Here is an 8,608-nt window from a genome sequence, read left to right on the forward strand (position 1 = left end):
TCTTCAGAGTGAAGCTGAAGCTGTGAGGAGAAAGTTCAAACAAATACAGAAGGGTTAGGGTTCTATTGACTTTCCTCAATTTTTGATTCACTATCTGGTTGTTACGGAGGCTCTAAAGTGTAAACTACTACGGCACATCTCACAGCATGACAGGGGGTTGTGTTGATATGCTCTCATGGTTTGCACTTCAGGGCCACCAAAGTTAATATCTAATCAAATCTTTCAGTTTCAGATAGAACAACAAGTTCTGGTGATAGACATTTTTAACGTGCTGATGTGATGTCTTTACTGCAGTCAGAGAACACTGTCCGTGTTTCAGTAATTTAACACAATGTTTAAAGTTAAAGTGCTCATATTGTGCTTTTTGGCTTTTCCACTTTCTTTTACTGTGTTTTTTTAATCTTTTTTGAGCATATTATTAAGTTTTACAAAGTGGAAGTTTAAGTGAAAAAGGCAAAAGTCCCCTCCAAAGGGACATCTCCAACAGAAAACACTGCTGACAAACTGCTACTAACAGCTCTGATGTGTATCACGTCGTAACACACATTAAAATGCTCGCCTAGCTGGAAGCTTAGCACTCCCTCATGCTCTTTTTTTTAAAACTGGCTAGTAGTCCTTACCTAGGTACTGTCAGGGCCCTCATACTCTGCTTCTGACTGGCTAGTAGTCCTTACCTAGGTACTGTCAAGTCACACCCTCATACTCTGCTTCTGAATGGCTAGTAGTCCTTACCTAGGTACTGTCAGTGTTGGCAAGTAATGTAATACATTATAGATTACTATCAGTTAATATTACTATTAATATTACTGTCTCAGAATTGTAATGTGTTACTTTTGAGTTAATTTTAACAAAATAACAGCGGAAGTTGGACTTGGCAGGTAAATTGTGAATTTCACCACCGGATCATTAGTCTCCTTTTCATCCCCTTTATACATCATAGAGTATTCATATTGTTTTGTATAATTAATGTGAATATGCAAAGTAACTAAGGCTATAAAAAGAGATAAGTAAAACGTACAATAGGCAAGTAGGAGAAAAAGAAAATACTCAAATAAAAGTACCTCACAGTTGTATGGAAGTACGGCATTGTTGTTAAATGTTTGTTTTAAAGGACTTGAATAAGAAGGAAAAAAACTATATTGAATAAGAATGTTGTTTAGTTTAAAACAGTCGCAAGGAAATGGTCAATTATAGTGTGATTAATCACTATTTACATTGCTTGATTGACAGCTAACATGTGTAAAGGTACACAACCTTACTGGGAACTGTCACAGGAAGTGCATTTATTTTGAAGTAGCCTAAGCAGAAGTGTGCTCATGTTTCTTGCTAGCTGTCACTGCCCCAATGGGAGGAGAGTGCACATATGAGTTGCGCATAATCAAAAGTAAATGGATTAAGACATACCTGTCATACCGAAATTTGTGTAATCCATGAAATAATAAACCTTTCTTATTTTACATATCTAAGCTCATTATTATTACCATTATCATTATTTCCCAAATATCTTTCTATGAATTCATGATGTTTTAGAATATACATATATACATATATAAAGTACATACATTCATACATACATACAACATTTGTAAGAAAATGCCTTTGTAAGCATGTTTTTGATATATAGACTACATTTCTGAACTGTCTACACAATAATTCCCCACTGATTATGCATAATCTATCCCATTTGTTTTCTCTCATTTTTCCTTTAGCTAATTGTACTTGATTTATCATGCTTATATATTTTTTACCCGGTTTCTTAAACTACATTTTCTGTGTTTGTTAAACAAAATCCTATCTATAAGACCTACAATTTAAGGTAAGACCGGGAAAAACCCAAATTAAATATAGTTTAAACACAGTACAGTGTGTTAAATGCTATGCATGATCATTTTCATGATTATTTACATTACTTTTTAAAACAATCTATGGAATAAAATGTCACAAAATGTACCTTTGACAGCTGCAAGACACAGAATAAGTTCCCTACACCAATGTCTGATGTTTTGTCCTCTGCATTCAAACAGTCTACAATAAATATGGTAAAGTTACACAACATGCAGGAGGTTGGTAATAATCTACGTCTCCTCTACGAATGAAGAGAGATGAAATGAGTGTGGACATAAAGTATTGTGAGAGGGACGGGAGGGAGGGGAGAGGGCGGGGGTTGTAGTTGAAAAACACAAGTACAAGTAGTAATCAGCACATGCATGTTAATTTTGTTTAACATGTTGCTGTTTTTATTGTTTTGATGAGCTTATTGAAGATTTAAATATCCTCAAACATGTAGTTCATTTCATTTAATTACATGCACCTTTAAGAACTAAAATTTAAACATGTGACTAAATAGGAATGTGGAAGGAATAGAATTTGCATTCTCTGCATCCAAACACTGTACAATAAATATGGCAAAGTTACATAACATGCAGGAGGCTGGTAATAATCTCTGCCTCCTCTTCGAAGGAAGAGAGATGAAATGTGTAAGAAAAAATAAAAATGAACCTTGAAAATAAAAAAGGAAATGAACATCAACATGTTGTCTTCCATGACTTCCCACTACGTTTGCTCTCTTCCAGGACCCTGTCTTTAAGCTACCGTACAGCAACGTTTACCAGAATGTGTGCATGTACCAGGACTTATACTACAAGACCTTTAAGCTCCCGGACTGTTCTCCCGGCGTGGACCCGACCGTCACCTACCCCGTGGCTCTGAGCTGCCATTAACAGACTTCTTGACTCTGTCACAAACTGGCTGAGTGAATTTGCGTCAGATATGTAAAAAAACATGAAGTTGACTAGCAGGCGCCCAGAGAAGCCCACACTCTATTTTACCTTGGTTTTTCTTGAGAACTCTGTCGACACATGCCCACCAAATGGTTTTTACTTCCTCATACAATCTCTATAACTAGGTACTTATGATTGCTGTTCTGCTGTTATTCAGCATTACAAGGATGATTCACAGATCTTATTATCAGTGCTCAATGTAGATGAGATATTGCAATAATATTATCAAAATCTTCCAGTGGAATCAAAACTTGTTAGATGTTGAGTTGTTACTTTGGTAAGGTCTTCATTAAAAACAAACAAGTACATCAGTAATTTGTCCATTTTGAGATTAGTTGCTTCAGGTATATTTATTGAAATCTTATTAGCATGTTAGCTTTTCATGTATATAGGTCTAAACTCTGGGGCAAGACTATGCGTGTCAAAATAACAGATTCCAAACTGCTTTGTCAAGGCAGATTGGTCTTCAGACAGCTTTTTACACAGTGGCCATCGTTCCGCTGTGAACATGAACACGTGTTGGTTTTTTTAATCACACATGGTCGGTCAGGGAAGGCACATTTGCAGCGGTAGCGGTAGCGGTAGCCGTCGTATGACAGAGTGCACAGAAAGAAGCTTGTGACTAGATAATGTCTAACAAGCACTTTCTTACTGCTGCTGCCGTACCGTATCCTGTTCATGCACCAAGTGCTGAAAGGCTCCCATCTCCACCCTTTTCTTCTTGCACGGCCCCATATATTTTTTAACACCTTTCTCAGATAAAGCTGTATTTACATGCTCAAAGTTTGATAAACTTTGCATCAATTTTTTTAAAAGATCATATTTTTGGTGGCTTTTTCCCCTTTATTATAGTGGACAGACATGAAAGGGGGAGAGAGATGGGGGATAACACGCAGCAAACATCTTAAGATGTTTGACAGCTAAGATGCTGACATCTTAGCTGTCATCATTCTATCTCCATTTATTTTACTCTCCCTTATTGTTTTAAAACACTTTTGCCTCTGTTTTTGTGAGTTATCAAAGGCAGAAATTCCCATTTTTTTTTAAAGGTCACATGGCATGAAAATGTCATTTTATGAGGTTTTTTAAAACTAATATAAAGTTCCCCTAGCCTGCCTATGGACCCCAAGTGGCTAGAAATTGTGCTAGGTGTAAACCAAGCCCTGGGTAACCTGCTCTGCCTTTGAGAAACTGAAAGCTCAGATGGGCCGATCTAGAATTGTCCCCTTACGATGTCATAAGGGGCAAGGTTACCTCCCCTTTCTCTGCTTTTCCCGTCCAGAGTATAAAGTCCTTATTACATTACACTAAAATAAGTCACTATTTCCAAAAAGTAAAGAGTTTTGGATACCTGTTTACCTGTTCCGGACATATTTTAAGTTAAGAGTAAATGTAGATGACATATATAGATATTATTTCATATCCAATCTTGAGCCACTCGTTGCCCAATAAACTACTACTGACTACACATCAGGTCAGGAAAATCATTTTTAATCAATGATTTTATTATTTAGCATAGTAGACCAGAATAACATTGCTGCTGTTCTCATTGAGTCAGTGCCCCACTTCAGTTTTATGAGTGGAAAAGGTCGTGGGTGGGCTTAAGGTTCCATCACAAAAAAGTTTGACCCTTCCCCCACCCTGACCAACCCCCTACCTGTTAAACCCCGTGTAGATGCTGCTCAGAACTAAACTGGTCTTTTAACTGGTTTTAAAACACACTAAGATCCGTGTGAACGTTTAGTGTTATCAAGTGATGTACATAAAGATTGTGTCATTTACCAGAGCAAAGGAAGTATTTTTCAACCACGTTGAACACTACTTGATGTTGAATGTGGGTACTTTAGTTATCAACCAGCTTTTTCCTTCAAGTAAGCAGCATCACATTAACACTATGCATACCATAAGTTTCAAGTCGATCACAGACTGGCAAAGTGTGACAAAGAGTGATCTGTGTCAGATATGTCAGACACCACAAAACAGGAAGTTGACCAGCAGGCACCCACATAAGCCTACACTCTGTTTAGCTCTGTTTTTTCTTCAGAACTCTGTTGACACTTGCTCAACAAACGGTTTTTACTTCATGATACGATCTTTATGACTGGGTACTTATTTTTGCTGTTCTGCTGTTATTCAGCATTACAAAGATTATTCACAAATCTTATTGTCAGTGTTCTAAGTTTGGAAACAGATAGTTAAAGCAACATTGTGTAAGAATTTCTCCCATCTAGCGGTGAGAAATTGTATATGACAACCAACTGCATATTACTTTCTAGCCCCTCCCATTCTGAGAATGTTTAACTCCTACGGTGGCCATGTTATTCCCAGAAGTACGACTTTATCCATGAGTGTTCCTTCCAGTGTAATATTTGTTTTACGTTTTTGTTAACGTCAGCTATCAGGTTTCCAAATGACCGCAAGCTAATGTTAGTAAAGTATGAACGTGATCCTCCATCTTCAACAAGCTTTCAGCAGCCGCGCGTTATCTCCCCCTGGCATTCGTCCCGTTGCCACTGAGTGTAAAAGCGAGAAAGGCAGAAGTATGTCCCTCTTTGGCTAATGTGTTTTAAAGATGGAGGCACAACAGGGCAGAATAAATACGAGCAAATTGCCTGTATGTGTTCTGAATGATTCTGAATGGCAGAGTCTACGCTTACGGGAGTAATTACCCATGAATGAGAACATGCAGTGGGGTTCGAAAGTGTGGACACCCCAGGTAAAAACTTGTATTAATGTGCATAAAGAAGCCAAGAAAAGATGGAAAAATCTCCAAAAGTTATCAAATGACAGGTTATACATTTGTACAATATGTCCCAAAAAGTTAGATTTTTATTTCCATCATTAACACTTTCAAAATACCAGAAAACCAAAAAAAACGGCATCTGGGACTAGTGTTGTGGACGTTTCTGTTGCAGCAGAGTGTTTTTGAGAGTGAAACAAAAACAAGAGAGTTGAGAATTGAAACCAAGTTTGGTCTTTGTATTTTATTTCAAAAAATGAAGTTAAACAAATTAAGATCAAATAAGTGATCTTGAAAAAAGTTTTAGTTTTCATCATGTTTGTACAGGGATTGTTCATATTTGAGTTGCACAAACTGACTGTATTAAATCATGCAGGCAAACACCAACTGGTCTTAAAACACAAATCAGTTTTCTCGTGACAAAATTCCAGCAACTTGATTCACTCTACTGTGTGTCTTGGTGATGATTACAGGTACTCGCTCCTGGACAGTAAGCTTGACTTGTCTGTTGATGCAGTTGCTCTGTATAAAAAGGGGCGGAGCCGTCTCTTCTTTCTCAGGAGGCTCAGGTCTTTTGACGTTTGTAGCGACTTGCTGCACATATTATCAGCCTGTGGTGGCGAGTGTCCTGTTTCATGGTGCAGTTTGTTGGGGAGGCAACAAGACTCGACAAGTTGGTCAAAAAGGCCATCTCAGTGCTTGGTGCTGAAGACCGGACTCATTGAGAACAAACTGCACTCATTAAGAACTGTGGTTCTTAGAACTGTGGTTCCTAATGAGTCCAAAATTAAAAGTGTGTTGCTCAACATTATTAAATAGAAAAAAATCAAAATTTTAAGTCTGGGCTCTGATTGATAATAGTTCAAAAATCGAGTTAAACAAATTGAGATCAAATAAGTACCGTGTGTCTTGATGCAAATTAAAGTTGTTATGAACGGGAAAATACTTTGCACATCTATAACATAACACAGGTGTGTCGGATAGATCTAAAGTTGCAAAGAGAAGAGTGATGGGTGCAGACCCAACTCCTACAAAAGATGGCTTACATCAACAGTTAGGTGTCTAATTGGAAACCAAATCAGTAGAAGACATAATCTGGGTTGTCTCTATCCCTTATATTTACCTACATGTCTTCTTTTGTTTCTCCCCTCTCTCTGTCTCCCTCTCTCCCTCTTTCTCTGCCTACATGAAGCTGACTGTGGACATGTTGTCATCATTCATACTGCTGAACTGCTGACATCATTGCTGTCCATTCTGCAACAACACACAGAGGCCAACACCTTGTCTATGGCCCCTTTCCTCATGAAAACATACAGAACTAAGTCTGCAAGAGGACTCAACCTAAGAAACACATTAGCCAGAATAATGAGGGTCATGTCATTTTCTTTTTTCAGAAGCATGATGAATATGGGCAGGAACAGCAGCAGGTAAATAACCAGGACCAGGACCAACATTGCCACAATTCGTCGTTTTTCATCAGCGTGAACTGAGACGGAAGCAGACAGGGCTTTAAGGGTCCCACCCAGGAAGAATATAAGCAGCGGGAGGGGAAGGAAGAAAAATATGTACAAAGGTATTAAAAAAATTTGACGATGCCAAACTATAGAAAAGACGAAGTAGAAAAGAGGAACAACCCAGACCAGGACACAGACCACCACAGAGATCTTCATGGTCCGTCTGAAGCGGTACCACAGTGGCCAGGCGATGACCAAATACCTGTAATACAAGATGTAAGACACAGCTTCAGAATCATACAGTAATACAATGGTCAGACACAGAAGTAGCTCCACACATTCTGGAGAGACAGATACCTTTCCAGGGCGATGAACACCATGAAGCCAACACTGGCCATCAGACCAGAGTAGTAAATAGTGTTGATAATCCTGTTGGTAATCAAGTCCTTAGAATTTGCCACTAAACTGATCATGCAGCAGAGCTGAATGAGGTCAGAAATGAGAAGGTTGATGACGTAGATCGGAGCGACATTATCCTTTCGCACCTGCATGAAAACATGGGTTATAGTAAAGAAAGAAATTTTACACATAATCTTCCAAATATTTCTGCAGGGTCCAATCAGCTTCATGTACATTTTAACTAAGCAGTTCATTATTCCTGTAAATGTATAGGTCATTAAAATACTTTACCCCAGCCCTCTGACATGTGGCCCCCAACTCAGATCAAGATCCTCTACAGACACTTAACACAAATAGATCTCAGTCATAATGTACGTACCAGAGAATAAAGAGCATAGATGGCCAGGAGGGTCAAAGGAAGTCCAATACAAATGATTATGCATGTCACCACATATATGATGAATTCTATATTTTCAAAGTCCAAGTTGCTGTTGTAATCAAGGCTCATGTTCAGTGATGTGGCGTTAATGTTGAAATCTTCCATTCTTCAGAGTCAAACCTGGTTAGGAGATCAGGTTATAAAATGAGACGTGAAACATGTTGTTTAATATCTGCCTAGCATTGTTCAGGTCACAAAACTGCAGTGTACTTATACAGAATACTCACAAATCAAAGAATTTAAAACAAAATGCGTATTGTTTTTAGTATTACAATTCTTTAATATCTGTTACCCTATGTGCTTATGATATTTAATCAAATACTACAGTTTCAGATAGCCAAGAGGTCATTACTGCAGCCACAGAACCTTGTCCGTGTTTCAGTAATTTAATCTAGTGATTAATGTTAATGTCCATTGGTTTAGGACAGTTTGCCTGTCTTCTGTACTCGATGCCCGACTACTTGTTGAATGCCCCTCTGCCCTCTGGTTTAGGATGACACTGATTAATCCACTTGATAAACCATCTGCATTATCTGTTGTGTGAAGATTCTTTTTTAATTTCACTTTTAAATTTTATTTTTAAATGACTGTAACCTGTCTTGGGTTACATTACATAACCTGAGTCATCACATGACACACAAAACAATTTAACTAATATGCTTCTATCTAAGCATATTAATAACACTATTTCCAAAATATCTTTCCGCGAATTAATGATGATACATATACACTCACCGGCCACTTTATTAGGTACCCCATGCTAGTAACGGGTTGGACCCCCTTTTGCCTTCAGAAC

At 38.0% G+C, this 8,608-nt stretch overlaps 1 pseudogene; it reads right to left on the reverse strand.

Moving 5' to 3' along the window:
• Window positions 1-6,424: 6,424 nt before the first annotated feature.
• Window positions 6,425-8,608, reverse strand: part of LOC117960316 — a 2,942-nt pseudogene continuing 758 nt past the window's right edge.

Source organism: Etheostoma cragini, chromosome 17, assembly GCF_013103735.1.
Source record: "Etheostoma cragini isolate CJK2018 chromosome 17, CSU_Ecrag_1.0, whole genome shotgun sequence".
Classification (NCBI taxonomy): Eukaryota; Metazoa; Chordata; class Actinopteri; order Perciformes; family Percidae; genus Etheostoma; species Etheostoma cragini.